The 15,055-nt window shown below is 44.9% G+C and overlaps 1 long non-coding RNA gene across 1 annotated transcript in view; it reads left to right on the top strand.

The window, feature by feature from the left end:
- Nucleotides 1-12,197: 12,197 nt before the first annotated feature.
- Nucleotides 12,198-15,055, top strand: part of LOC146870106 (uncharacterized) — a 28,683-nt gene continuing 25,825 nt past the window's right edge. Inside the window, exons 1-2 of the long non-coding RNA XR_014958984.1 lie at nt 12,198-12,347; nt 13,197-13,392. This is a non-coding gene — a long non-coding RNA (uncharacterized LOC146870106). The remainder of the gene's footprint in view (nt 12,348-13,196; nt 13,393-15,055) is intronic.

Consider the following 15,055-nt stretch of genomic DNA (forward strand, 5'->3'; position numbering starts at 1 on the left):
ACCTCATCCAACAAATCAAGGAAACCCCACCCAGTAAAAGACGATTTACCTGCTCTTTCTGATCGTGGCTTGCTCCACAGTGTGATGAATTGGGACTCAAACCCCCTTCCTCTTTTGCTATGAACACAATGTGATCTTGGGATAACTGCTTTAGCTTGCAGGTTCTCAGTTCCCGGATATTTGTCATTTTGAGATCTTCTTCATGAAGAATTTAGATAGTCCTAGAATAACAATTAAAGGTTGCCTTTAACATAGTTCAGTTCTGCAGCTTCGTAGAACTGTAGCTATCAGGTTACCCAACGTTACCCTACTGAACGACGCTCAATTTATTGACCTCGGAAGAATGGAAGTCTAGGTCAGAGAATTCTGCAGCAAATGTGTTAGCCATTTGTGCTATCTAACCAGTTTCCCCCCAGGCAAGAAACAAAGCAATTTGAAATAAAAACTGGTACCTTCTCCCCCCTCCCTCCCCTCCCCTACTGCGAATCCTTGTTAGGGATATTTCTTCGGTACATTTTTGTATGATGGATTAAACCCAGATCAGTTGACTGGGGGTGAGTGCTTGCAATGTTCAACACTCCGTCCATCATCCCCTTTGGTTTTGCTCCCTACTTTAAATACTAGGCATAATCATATCACTTGTAAGTTAGCATCATCACGTTGACATCTCCGGCGTTCCCCTGACCTTGAGAACGTCTCACTCTTCTATAAATATAATTTTCGCAAGCACGTGTTGTGTTTTTTTACTGTTGTAATGTTAAATTGGGATTTTTAAAGGAGAATGACGATGCTCCAATTATTATGCAGAGAGAATCTTGATTTCATTAAAGACATACGGAGGCTAACATTATGCAAATACTTTTATTTGCTGCCCAACATGCAGCCCTTTAAAGAATGTAAATACATCACAATGAATAGAACATTCACAACATAACTAGTAGTCAATGTATACTCCAATCTTCCTCTTTTGTTCGCTGCTCTGACACAGCTAAGTACTCTCTCCATTTATGGTTCTTAACTTTGTCTATATATGTTTACTTTATAATTATCTAATGGTTTTTAATACTTTAAGCCATCATGTCTAGGGAGTTCCTGACCTCTCTTTTTACTTGTACTGTTGTACTAATGGTTATTTCAAAGCGTTGATTTGCCATCTGTTTTTTTAACCAAACCTTTCTTTTCAGCTTTCCTCTTGTCCAATTTATGGCGGGGATGACACAGGCGTAAGATGAGGAGAAACAGTTATTCTTAAGCGTTGTTATCTGAGGGAATAAATCAAATATACAATGTATAGTGAATGAAGTATGAACTGATGAAACATAATATGACAAAGAGTAATACATCAGAAATTCATATCGCTATATTAGATTTCATATTATATTAAAGATGTACAAAAACAAACCCAAACCTCAGGGAGAGGAGGGTGGGATAATGTTAGCCTCCGTATGTCTTTAATGAAATCAAGATTCTCTCTGCATAATAATTGGAGAATCGTCATTTCCTTACAAGACCGGAGGCTACCATTATGCATGTTTAAAGCCATGTAAAGCTGCATTGCTAACATACTCTTGGTCTCAAATAGAATTTTGAGAAGGTATCTGCATTAAGCCAATCTGCGGCTCTAAGTATTTCGGGTAGGGAACCTCCGCCCCAAAATACTTTGCTAGCCATAGCTCCTCGTGAAGAGTGAGCTCCAAATCTCGAGATCTACACCAGCTTCGTGCATAATCAGACGTACCCACCTGGCTAATGTGGCTGAAGAGACAGGTCTAAAAGGTTTAACATAAGACAAGAGAAGTTGATCGCTGTTAACGGGTCTAAATGTAGAAATTTTATTGTCATAACATTTCATACAGTTTACAACACAGAGTTTTTCACATTCATGAAAGAAAGGATAAAAGACAGATTCCGACATTGTTTTAGTTCTTCTCCAGATGTCAAAGTGAACACCTTCAGACGAATAAAATCTATTGGAAAGTTCCAAAGATTTAATGTCTGATACCCTTCTAAAGGAAATCAGACCCAAAAGGGTCGCCAATTTCATGGAGATTCGTCTAAGAGAGAGTAGATTGTTGGTAGGCCTGGAAATAAATAAATTAAAGATGAGGTTAACATCCCAAAGGGATTCGTAGCGGGCTTTAGGAGGTCTCCTCAATCTAATACCTTTCATAACTCTCTTGATTAAAGGGTTGCTCCCAATAGAGAGATTATTGATCAATGAGTGTCCTGAAGAAATTGCTGATCTGTAGCAATTGATCGCTCTATAGGAGAGGCCTGAATCAAAAAGACAACCAAGGTAGTTGGCTATCTGCTGTAAAGAGGCTTGTACGGGATCCAGATCCCTTTCCAAGCACCAACAAGACCACTTTCTCCATACACCTGAGTACCTCTTCCTAGTTCCAGGTGCCCATGAGTCTTCCAAAAGGCTCTTAGCTTCTCCTGAAAGTTCAGAATATATTCCTGATATCTTCCAGACAAGAAGGTTCAATTTCCCTTCTAGAATCAAAGGATGTTCTTCTCCGTCTGGGCCCTGGAGGAGGCCTAGTGATGGGATTAAGCGTGGAAAGTCCACTGCCAACTCCATAACTCCTGGGAACCAAACTTGGGATTTCCAAAAGGGTGTTATGAGGATGATTGAGCAACGCTCGAGTCTTACTTTCCATAACAATCTCTGGATCATTGAAAAGGGGGGAAAAGCGTAAGCTTTTATTCCGGTCCAGGATTGGAGAAAGGCATCTACCCCTAATGCATTGGGGTCCGGTCTCCAACTGAAATACGTCTGAACTTGATGGGTTAATCTGCTGGCGAAAAGATCTATCTGGAAGGGACCCCATAATTCTTGAATCAATGAGAAAATCTCTGGATTCAATTTCCAATTGCTGGAATCGTGGAGATAACGGGAATTCCAGGCCGCTCTCAGATTCTGAATTCCGGGGATGAATTCTGCTCTGAGAATAATCTTGTGATCCCAGCAAAAATACCAGATCTGTTTGGCAATATCTGAAAGATTCTTGGATCGCGCACCCCCCAGGCGATTTATGTAAGAAATGGCAGAAAAATTGTCTAAATGGCTTAAGGTATTGGAATTCTTTAGAAGTTCTTTGAAGCTCATAAGCGCATTCAGAGCTGCTAACATTTCCAGAGAGTTTATTTGAAGGGATTGTTCCAGTAGGGACCACCTCCCTCCAGTCTCTAAATTGTTTAGGCGAGCACCCCATCCCCGAGTGCTCGCATCCGATTCTAGAGTGAAGTCTGGAACATTTCCAAAAATAGCTTTTCCGTTCTAAGCTTGAAGGTTTTTTAACCACCAATGAAGATCTTCTCGAGCGTCCTCCGAGAGGGGAACTTAGTCTTCGTACCAAAGACCTTTCCTTAAGGCTAGAGCTTTTAGTCTTTGTAAACCTCTAATGGAGAGGACCGGGTGAAATAGCTTGGATGGAGGAGGAAAGAAGACCTAGAACCCTGGCTAGGTCTTTGAGGTGGATTAAATCTTTCGAAAGGATAAAGGAAATATATTTCTTTATTTTTGTAACCTTTTTCTGTGGAAGTATTAAAATTGAAAGAACGGTATTTACTTGAAAACCAAGGAATTCTAACTCCTGTGTAGGGGTCATGATGGATTTCTCTAAATTTACGATGAAGCCCAGGTTCTGAAGTAGGTCTATTGTCATTTTTAGATGTTCCTGGATAGTCAAAAAGTCTTGGGACATAATGAGGATGTCGTCTAGGCAAATTATCAGGCGAACTCCTCTCTCTCTGAGATAAGAGACCACTGGTTGTAGGACCTTCGTGAAACACCAAGGTGCTGAGGAAAGTCCGAGGGGAGACATTGGAACTGATAAAGAGTCCCTTTCCATGTAAAACGGAGGTACTTGCGAAATTCCTCGTCCATGGGTATCGTAAAGTATGCGTCCTTGAGGTCTAGATTTACTAGCCAGTCCTTTGCTTGTAAAATTTCTCCTAAAAGATGGATACCTTTCATCTTGAAGTGTCTGTTTGTTAGGAAGTTGTTCAAATATTATAGATTTATAACGGGATGCCATCCTTCGTCCTTTTTTTTTTTTTTACTAGAAATATGGTACTTAGGAAGCTTTTCTGAATCTCTGATAGAGGAATCTTTATAATGGCTCCCTTTTCTAACATTTGAGAAATCTCCAATTCTATAAGTTTTGAGTTCTCCATGTCTAAGGTCATTTCTCTTGGGATTTTTTCCTGAAAAGATACTTCCAAAAAATCTATTTTGAACCCAACTATTGTTTCTAATATCCAAGTGTCTAGAATAATTTGTGTCCAATTGTGGGCAAAGTGATTCAATCTTTCTGTCACCTTTAAGGGGAGAGAGGATTTCTGGCTTACCTTGGTAATTTTGATTGGTGGATCTGGGTCTGCCGCTCCTAGATCTTGAGCCCCTTCCTCTTGAGGGGTGAAAATTTGAGTATGAGCGGTAGCCTCTATTGGAGCGGAAAGAGCCTCTTTCGTCTTGGGGATAGAAATGGGACCTGTAGAAATCTCGGCTGATAGACTCCCCTCCTATCAGCCCTTCCAAAAATTGCGCGGCCACCAAACGCTCTTCGCATGTTAGATTGGGCTCTACTAAAAGGGTTAAAGGTGTATACATACTTTCCAAGAGAATGGATGAAATTTTCCCCAAACAATAACCCTTTAGCATCGCACATGTCTTCTTTGGTAGAAAGATCTGCGAGCTTGGGATACATTCTTAATAGGACAGCCTTTCTGCGTTCGGTAATGAGGTTAGAATTAGCGTTACCAACAAAGCATATTGCTCGTTGGGACCAACCTCTTAATAGTTCAATATCTATAGGGGTATTATTGATCCTAGCCTCCTCGGTCATATCAAGAATCTTTGTTAATGGGCCGAGAACGTCGAGTATTTTGTCCTGGCACTGTTTGAGGCATTTTTCTATTCCTTTTCTAGGATCCCTTCCGAATTTAAAGAGGAATGTGATGATCTCGGGGTCCAAATAGGAGTGTTGCAACTCTTGTCCTCCAAGGAGGGGCGAGGGCACTTGTTTCGCATGAGATTGTGTGTATCTCTATCTAAGGGTTTCTTTACTCTCTGGGAAAGGTATTTCCTGATGTGGTCCATTGGCCACCGTTCAGAACTGCGGGGGTGACGTATAGAATTCGGATTAAACATTTCCCCACCGATGGGGTCTTTAACAATACATGATGAGGTGGATGGTTTATCAATATCCTCATCCAGATCCTCCCTGTTGTCCTGGGGATCGAAAATGAATTCATCGATTTAATTTGATCTTCGTAAATTGGGGATTCAGGATCGTCATATATTTCGTTTGTACCGTAAAGGTTACCTTGATTTATCATGTTGCTATGGACAACTCTTCTCTCTGTCCCAAGGTAGTGGGATCTCTTTTGTGCTGCTGTGAGTACCTAGATATGTTGTAGCGCGAGGGCTACCAATATCAAATGCATGGGTAGGTGCCTCAATCATATGTTTCCTTTTTTGCGCAACTTTCCGTCTTTTTTTAGGGTCTGATATCGAGGGGGAGTCTCCATCCGAGAGAGAGAAGTACATTTCCTCACTGGGTGACGTCCTCTTTCTTTTAGTTAGTGCGGCATCAACCGCTTCTCTGAGAGAATACTTCAGTTCTTCCCCAATAAATCTTTTCAAGTTATCATCCATGAGTTCTTTAGGGGATTGTGTTGGGTTATTATTTTCATTGGTCATTATAATATTATAAATAAATATATATCAAAGTAAACATCCTTTGTAAGGATTACTTACAGTAGATAATCTCCTCGCTTCTTTGCTCTTCTTTAAAATTCTCTATAAATATGACTTTTCAAGCGTTTGGAAGAAACGCTTTGAATTTCTCATAAAGAGAATAGTTTAGTGTGTGGTACTAATAAATTAGGCCAGAAGGTGGCGCTTGCGGTTCAAAAAACAATCTTTAAGAGGCTCCGATTATTTTAAAAAGCTCAGTTTTTGTTGTTGAGGCTTCGGCTCGCAAGGGTACCGTTATGAAGCTCGTAACTAAGGTAACCGTAAGCAGAGCCGGAGAGGAAATGACAAATTAGCAGGCACGCTCCAGCGTCTCCCAGCAGGTTGCTAAGAGACGCGGGAGTCGAATACCAACACCGGAGCCTGAAATGCCGGTAAACATTTCCTTTTAGTAGATTAAATTAGTGCATCGCGTGAATTGTTTTTCTTTACAATTAAAGCGAACAGCGCGCAAAGTGTTCATTCGTATCAGCGGTCAAATTCAATAAATACTTACTTCGTTAATTTGAAAGATATCAGGATCGCGAAGCGATCGTTGCTCTTGCTAGATTAAACGTCGCTCCCCGCCATAAATTGAACAAGAGGAAAGCTGAAAAGAAAGGTTTGGTTAAAAAAACAGATGGCAAATCAACGCTTTGAAATAACCATTAGTACAACAGTACAAGTAAAAAGAGAGGTCAGGAACTCCCTAGACATGATGGCTTAAAGTATTAAAAACCATTAGATAATTATCAATTCAAGTAAACATATATAGACAAAGTTAAGAACCATAAATGGAGAGAGTACTTAGCTGTGTCAGAGCAGCGAACAAAAGAGGAAGATTGGAGTATACATTGACTACTAGTTATGTTGTGAATGTTCTATTCATTGTGATGTATTTACATTCTTTAAAGGGCTGCATGTTGGGCAGCAAATGAAAGTATTTGCATAATGTTAGCCTCCGGTCTTGTAATGAAATCATTGTCTGAAAAAGTTGTCCCTGCCATTCGTCTTAACTCGAGAGCCTCAAGTGGAGTCCTGCGTGAGAAGATTTTCTGCTGCCCTGAGACTTACTAGAATGCCCTGAAAAGTTCCAAGGTATGCCGATACAGTAAATATTGTGCATTTCTCATATTAAGGACAATGCTTACAAGTTGTGTATGCTCTGGGGTAGGTGTTGGTGGCTAAGGCTGAAGAGCTGAGCTGATGTTCAGCTTTTCCCTACTCTCCGTCCTTCACCCTTCTCCTTGAAGCGTTAAATGTGAGAACGGCACCTTATGCCCCGCAGAACTTTGCATAAGACCAGTGATCAGCCACCTTATGTAGCAGTGGTATCCTGTGAGATAGATGGTCCTGCCTGCCATCTGTTAGGTACTGGTTCACAGGCAGCGGTGGGCCTGGAAAGCAGGCTCTAGTTATTCAACTCTGCCTCGGTTCCCTTCATAGTGCTGCCAAACAAATCCTGAGAGACTAATGGACTGGCACAGCACTCACAAGCTCACCAACCTCTCATTCTTCCGGGCAAAGGTTCTGTGCTTCAGGCTATTGCTGATGCACTCCAGAAATCTGCCTCAGGCTGTATCTAGTACCCCACCGTCCAAAGAGAGACACTGTGCCACAGTGGGCATCTAAAACACGTGGAGCAGGGGACAAAAATGATATTAGAACATTGGAATGTTGTGAGCTATACTGCAGATGATAGAGTAGCTTTGGGTTCATAATGACTGGAAAAAACCCTTTTCTCCCAACATTCCAGTGTGTCTTTGTTTCTTCTTTTCTAATTTAGAACATCTACACTTGTGGAATGTTCTAATAGCCTACGACTCAGGTCTAGGCGTTTCGCAACCGCCTTAGCCCTCGGCAGTGGGCTATAAGACTATAACTTTCCACTAGAGTGGTGCAGTTTTGCTCTGACCTGTGCTTGCACCACCCGACCTATGCAAAGAGAACAACTTTACTGACAACCTTTCCGCCTGCAGTGACGCCTGGCTTCTTAGCTGGAGACATTGCATTGTTAACACTATCAGTACGGTGAGTGTGCAGTGGGCGGAGCTGCCGCCAGACTATTTTTTCCTCCCTATATAAAGTTGGAGCTCTTACTCTCTGCCCTGAGAGCCTACTTTCCTGGGCAGAGCACGAGTGCCTGGCAGGACGCACGAAACAAGCCTCAGCTCATAATAATAGTTATGCCCAAACAGCAGAACGCTGCGCTGTTTTCTGATCTGAAATTAATTTACTTCGCCGCACAAGGGGGCCTCAGGGGGAGCGGAGAAACAGTCTCCCCCTGGGGCTGTTCGCCGGAATGGAACGGGCCACGTTAGGGACGTCCGGGAGAGGCGCGCGCGAAGTTCATTCAGTCAGGTGCGTGAAGATTAGGGAAGCGCGAGCGTGGGTGAAAGGAGGAAACGAAGTCAGAGCTGAGTGAAAAGGTTTTCCCTGAGGTGAAAACGGACCGGAATCGACGGGGAGGAGCAGGAGAGGCATGGAGGACGACGAGCAAGTGAGGGCAGCATTGGAATTATTGAAGAAGGCAGGGAGAGAAGACCTGCTGTCAGCTGAGGCGAGGGCTGCGTCCGTGCCCAGGGGAAGGTCAATGAGGCGTCGTGCTGCAAGCGGAGTGCAGAGGGCAATAGCGGCCTGCAGCAGGCTGGTAGAACACGAAGAGCCACGCGCCTCAGGAGCGGAGGTGCACATGGCAGTGAGGACAGAGGTATGGCAAAACGCCTTGCACAGCGCCCGGTGATAGCAATGCCTCAGGGAGTTTTAGAAGGTGCCATAGCAGGGCGGGAGGTTAGCATGAGGGGGGCCCCATTGGCAATGTTTAAGGGGCTCATTTCCAGAAGAAGTAGAGTGAGGGGCAGGAGGGGTGGGGGGAGGGGTACATGCCTCCTCAGCGGGGAGCAGCAAGGTAGCGTTGCGAAGGTGGGAACGGAGGACCAACAGGTTAGTGATATGACAGAACCTCTGGGTATGACTTTGCACACTAGGGGGGAACAAGGTTTTCCGTCAGTGGATTATTCTTTAGACACAGGGAGTGACAGGGACCAAGAAGAGGTTGTGGGCATGTTGCGGCCAGCGCAGAAAAGGAATAGGCAAAGGCCTGGTGGGGGTACTGGTAGCAAGGGAAAAAGGTTCCAGCAAGTGAGGGGTGAATGTTTTGGTGTAGGGGAGGAAGGTGTGGAGTTTGTGGCGCAGGTGGTAGAGACAGGTGGTGAGTCCAGTGCAGAACAGGATGAATGGGTATATGGCGTAGACCAGCTGGGTGAGAGTTTGTGGCACGGCGATAATTGGCCCTCTCATAGGTCAGAGCCCGACATGGAGGAAAGTATTTTTCCGGAGCTTAGGTTACCACCAGGTCAAATAGCGCCAGGGGATTTAGCAGAGATAGGGTGTGATGAAGGGCAGTGGGTGTGGGTGCCACACTCAGGGCAAAGAGGCGAGGCGCAGGAGAGGGAAGCTGCTAGAAAATCACCCTTTGCGAGAGTACCAGTTGCGGAGCAGCCTACCGGCGGGAAGAGCACCCGGAGGTCAAAAGCTGTTTCTGGGCGGACTGTAGCTCAAGGCGAGCAGCGGTCTTGACAAGCGCCACAGGTAGCGGTGGCTAGCGATTTAGTGCCTCAGCAAGAGAAGTTCAGTGCGGATTTTTCACAAAGACGCAGAGCTCAAGCGCAGATTTGTGTTCAAGATTGGCGCCTTTTTGATGGAGGGATAGGAGATGGAGACCTGCCTAGCAGTAGTAGACAAAATGTGGGGTATGGAGAAGAGGGTGGGGATGAAGAGGTGATTTGGGATGAAGTTAGAGAGGAAGACAGTACAGTCCTGCAGCAAATCAGAACGGAAAAAAGGGTAGGGGAGGGAGGGAAGGGGTCAACTGCCTATGTTTCTACCTTACAGAAGTCACGTGCGGACCTGCCAGTTGAGGAGTCTCAAAAGAAAAGACGTTGAGCGTGTGTGCCAGTGGGCATGAGGGACAGAGCAGAACATCTTCCTAGAGGTACGACACCATGGTGGGAGGTGTGGGCCCCTTCGGTTACACATTTAGACTTACCACAGGTGAGGGATATACACAGCGGCTCGAGTCAGCCAAAGGTACTGTCGAGTAAGGTTGGGGGGAAGAGGCCTCAGTTGTTGAACAAAGCAAGGACAAAGTAGGGAGTACGACGGTGCAGAAGACAGGGGGGGACACGACGCAGGCAGTGGGTAAGGTAGCTAAACGTTTACCTTACATGCGTTTAGCGATGCCCCTGGGTACACATTTATCTTTAAAGACGAAACAGAAAATTTGGGACCATGAGTTTGTCGACATCTTTAAATTACTACACAGGGAGGTCCAGGCAAAAGAAGGTTCCAAGGAAGAAGAGTGGGAGCTGGCGAGGCGGCCAAAGGTTCCACGTAATGTGGAACACTGGACGTCTGGATTTCTAATTTTTGCCAGCATATATACGGAGAAATACCCTGAGAGAGCAGTGTCCATTTTTAAATATATGGATGTGGTACGAAAAGCTCAGCTGCAGTTTGGGGGTTATTGCTGGCTCAATTATGATGAGGAATTTAGGGCCAGGATGAGCATGGCAGCAAATAAACCATGGGGTGAGGTAGACACAGAATTGTGGCTCCAATGGATGGCTTCAGCTCATTCTTTGGCGACTACTCATACTGCCAGAGGTCTGCCGGTTACATATAAGCCCTTTCTACCACGTCCCGCTCTATCAGGGGCGGGTGTCACAGGGAGGGGCAGGCGGCTGGGATTGGAGCCTGCTGGAATTTTAATAGGAGATTATGCACCAGGCAGGCGTGTCGCTTTCGACATGAATGTTCACAATGTGGGGGGCGACATGCAATTACCCAGTGCTTCACCACATTTAATGCAGCTGGTGGGCAGAGAGGGCCCGAGGAGGGATGGGGGCCAGGGGTAGAGGAGCACCATTACAATTTATGCCAAAAGGCGGCTACGCCAATTAATTTGGAGGCGATGATACCATGGTTGGAAGCATATCATGATAAGACAGCGGCTAGCACATTGTTTTGGGGTTTTTTGGAGGGTTTCAAGATTAGTTATCAAGGGCCCAGAGAAGGTCGGTGGGCAGATAATTTGAAATCCGCAACGGATTTCCCTCACATAGTTCGAGCTAAGCTGTCTGAAGAAGTGTCATTGGGCAGAGTAGCCGGCCCGTTCGAGATGTGTCCCTTGCCAAATTTGATCATTTCGCCTATTGGGGTCATCCCTAAAAAGGCAGCTGGGGAATTTCGAATGATCCAGCACCTGTCTTGGCCAGAAGGCTATTCTATTAATGATTTTATTGCCCCAGCAGACACGGCAGTGTCTTACACGTCAGTTGACGAGGCCCTGAAGCAGGTGAATTTTGTAGGTGAAGGTGCGCAGCTCGCTAAATGTGATATCAAGTCGGCGTTTAGGCTCCTCCCGATTCATCCAACCGATTTTTAGTTGTTGCGAATGTATTTTGAGGGGCACTATTATGTTGACAAAGTGTTACCTATGGGGTGTGCGGTGTCTTGCGCCCTCTTTGAGCGATTTAGCACCTTCCTGCACTGGGTTTTTTCGCAGAGTTACCAGCAAGGAGCTTCCTGCCACTATTTGGATGATTTCCTCTTCATGGGTCAGGCAGGTTCTAGGCAGTGCCAGGCAGCCTTGGATGTTTTTTGTAAATTGATGAAGGAGCTGGGAGTGCCATTGGCGCCGGACAAAACAGTAGGGCCACGGACCTGTTTAACATTTCTTGGCATTGAAATAGACACAGTAGCACAAATAGCCAGGCTGCCAGCAGGAAAAGTACGTGAAATTCAAGAATGTGTGGAGGAAACATTGGAAAAAACGAAACTGGAGCTTAGGCAGGTACAGCGCCTATTGGGCTATTTGACGTTCGCTTGCAGAGTAGTAAGGGCAGGTAGGACGTTTTGTCGGGCCTTAGGCATGGCGCTGTCGGGAGCCTGGTGGCCACATCATAGAGTCCGCATATCCAAAATGGTGAAGGAAGATTTGAGAGTATGGTTGGTTTTCTTGGAGGATTTCCATGGAGTGCCGTTACAATTCATTGAAGACCGTTTCATCTGGCAAGTACAGATATATTCGGACGCGGCTGGTTCCAAAGGTTTTGGTATCTTTTGGGACGGTCGGTGGTGTTCGGAGCAGTGGCCAGCGCACTGGATGACACAAGGGCGCATCATCGCCTTTTTAGAACTTTTTCCGGTTTTGGTAGCGCTGGTCACATGGGGCAAAGAGCTTCAAAATAGATCTGTGTTGTTCAATATTGATAATATGTCTGTGGTGAATCTACTCAATCACCAAAAAGCCAAAGATGTGAGAGTGTTACGCTTGTTACGGGAGTTTATGTTGGTGAGTTTACAATGGAATATTATGTTCAGAGCCAAACACATACCAGGGGTAAATAACTGCATTGCTGACGCCCTTTCACGTTTTAATTGGCAGCTTTTTCGCGAACTGGTGCCAGGGGCGGACGACAGCAAAACCCTTCTGTCAGACAGCATCTGGGCGTTCGGGAACTGACAATTGAAAAGCTCGTGGAAAATTCAGTAGCGGACTCCACAAGGAAATCTTACAGACAAGCGTGGTTACAATTTACGAGTTATGTACAATGTAACAGCAAGGGGTGGAAGAAGCAACAGTTTACTTACATTATCTTGCACTTTGTTCTATGGCTGGCGAAACAAGGGTTGTCATCTAATACCATAGCGGGTAAACTGGCTGGGGTATCCTTTTATGGACAGTTACACTGGGGCTTTGACCCTGTTAACGGCATTCTGGTGCGAAGAATGTTGGAAGGTTTGAGTAAAAGGAGGGTAACAAGGCGGCTGCCTAGAGCCCCCATTTCTTTTCAGCAGCTGCAGAGACTGGTGCAACAGTTACCACATTGTTGTTATAGCGCTCATGAGACAGCATTGTTCAGGCTGGCAATGATTTGGCTCTTTTTCGGAGCGTTTCGAGTGTCAGAGATATTGGGGGGCAGAGGGAAAGGAGGCATATGTTACGACGAAGTGATTTGCGAACAGCAGAGGCTTCGGATTTGGTTACGAAGTTCAAAAACTGACCAATTGGGGAGGGGTGTTTGGGTTTTTCTGAATAAAAGTGGCCTGGTGGAGTGTTGCCCAGTTTTAGAGTGGGAGGGGTTTCAGGACAAATCCATTACCACCACAGCAGCTTATATTTTCGTGCATAAGTCAGGCCACCATGTTACCAGTACACAGCTGTTGGGGGTGCGGAGAAATGTTTTGTTGTTAGTGGGAGAATCACCTTTAGAGTATGCGACTCATTCATTCAGAATAGGAGCAGCGACGGACGCTGCGAAGTTGGGGTTAGGGTGGGATGCCATTCAGAGAATAGGCAGGTGGAAATCCAGGTGTTGTACACGGTATGTACGCAAGTAGATTTAGTAAATGTTGGGAAGGCGTGCTAATTCTTTTTATTTTATATTAGGTGGTATCCGCACTTTGTCCGGGAAATGCCACGTATGGATCATCGGACATTCATTTGTCAAATGGGCAGGCCTCTTCGCTGAAAGACAGATTTATGGCTGCAGCCTCGGACTCCCAAGTGCAGGACATGAGTTGCTTTGGCATGGAAAAGGCGGCATGAAATGGGAGGACCTGTTCCCAACTTTCAGAAGATTGAGGTATGATAGACGGCCGCCAAATTTGCTGTTGATACATTTAGGAGAGCATGATCTCGTATTGCTTTCAGGTCTAACACTGTTAAAAAACATGAAATTAGATCTAGCGGTGATCAAGGACAACTGGTTGGGAACGACGGTTGTATGGACTGAATTTGTTTATCGGCAACATTGGAGGCAAGCGAGAGACCAAGTGGCAATGGACAGAGCACGCAAAAAGCTGAATGAAGAAATGAAATACTATTGTGCGGGAATGGGGATAAGGTATCTGTCACACGAAAACATCACCAGTAAAGAGGGACAGTTATTTAGAGCAGATGGGGTTAATTTGTCAGAGTTGGGCCTGTCATGTTACATTTTGGAAATCAGGGATTGTTTGTCAATGGAATTGGCCGTAGACCTGTGGTGTAACAGCAACGATCGCTGAAGAGAAGTTATGGCTGCAATGGTTGGTGGGGACAGGAAAATGCTTCGGTTTTCCTGGGTGGCAAGGTTTGGAGTGGGTGAGGCAGGAGCGGTCTTACCCTGCATCCCAGGAAGACGGGTAGGGAAAAGGGGAAGAAAAGAATGACAAGGTAAAGGTAACACAGAGAAGTTTGAAGGTTGGTTTAAAGTTTTGAAATGGGAAAATGTGATTTTAGAAATGGTTTTGGCTCAGTATTCTAAATTGTAAAGAGAAATAAATAAATTGCCGAGTTATTTGAGAGTTTACCTGTTCTAAATAAAGTGGCCTTTCTACTATACAAAGATGTGTGAGGGTCAGTTGTTTTGGGCGATTGGATTAGTTCTTTTTCCTGATCTGAAATAATCTGCATTAAATTTACAGCAAGGCCGGCTCCTCTAGTGAAATGGGATTTAGGTAATTTCGTGTCAAAGCCGCAGGTCCTCTGTTTAAAAGGGACAGTTTAAAAAGATTACTGGCTGAAGCATAACCCCGAAGAGGTCCACGTTCCAAGCTTTCCGTTGACGTCTCGCAGTGGAGGATTTCCTCTTCTAATTTGCGACCGTTCAAAATATTTATCTCATGCAGTGCATATATTTATAATGCGGCATCATTTCATCACGCAGGCCTCTTTTTCTTCCACCTCACAATAGCCAAAGAACTGAGCTTAGTTCAGTACCTTCAACACCCTCTGCTGCTTCTAATACAGCTACCTAGCCACTGTGTGCCAGACCACATCCAACTCACTGGCCACCCCTGAAAACCCTACAAACATCACTTTATCTACCCACCCAGGCTGAACACCAAGCAGACCTCCGAATACTTAATCCAGAATCCCAGAGAACTCTCTGCGTCTGCATTTTTCTAGCCACCGATGGCACATGAAACATGCTTTATTGCGTATTATTTCAATAAGCACATTCCGCATTTAAAGTTCACCATCGTCACTGAGCCGTCGGATCGACTCTAATGACACCATCACTCGTGCCTCCCTCCACATCAACTATACCACTTACCACATTCACTCACACACTACAAATCTACACGAAAGGTGGCAGATTTGGCTTTATAGTAAAAAATAAATAAAAACACATAACCAAAGTCCTTCACCTACCAAACCTCCTACATCCTATGAAAAGCATTCCACCTTTTTCATTGCCCCTTTGAGAGCTAACATTCATAGCTGCCAAGGTTTCAGATTGCCTCTGTGTTACATTTTCGTAA

Source organism: Triturus cristatus, chromosome 1_1 (assembly GCF_964204655.1).
Source record: "Triturus cristatus chromosome 1_1, aTriCri1.1, whole genome shotgun sequence".
Classification (NCBI taxonomy): domain Eukaryota; kingdom Metazoa; phylum Chordata; class Amphibia; order Caudata; family Salamandridae; genus Triturus; species Triturus cristatus.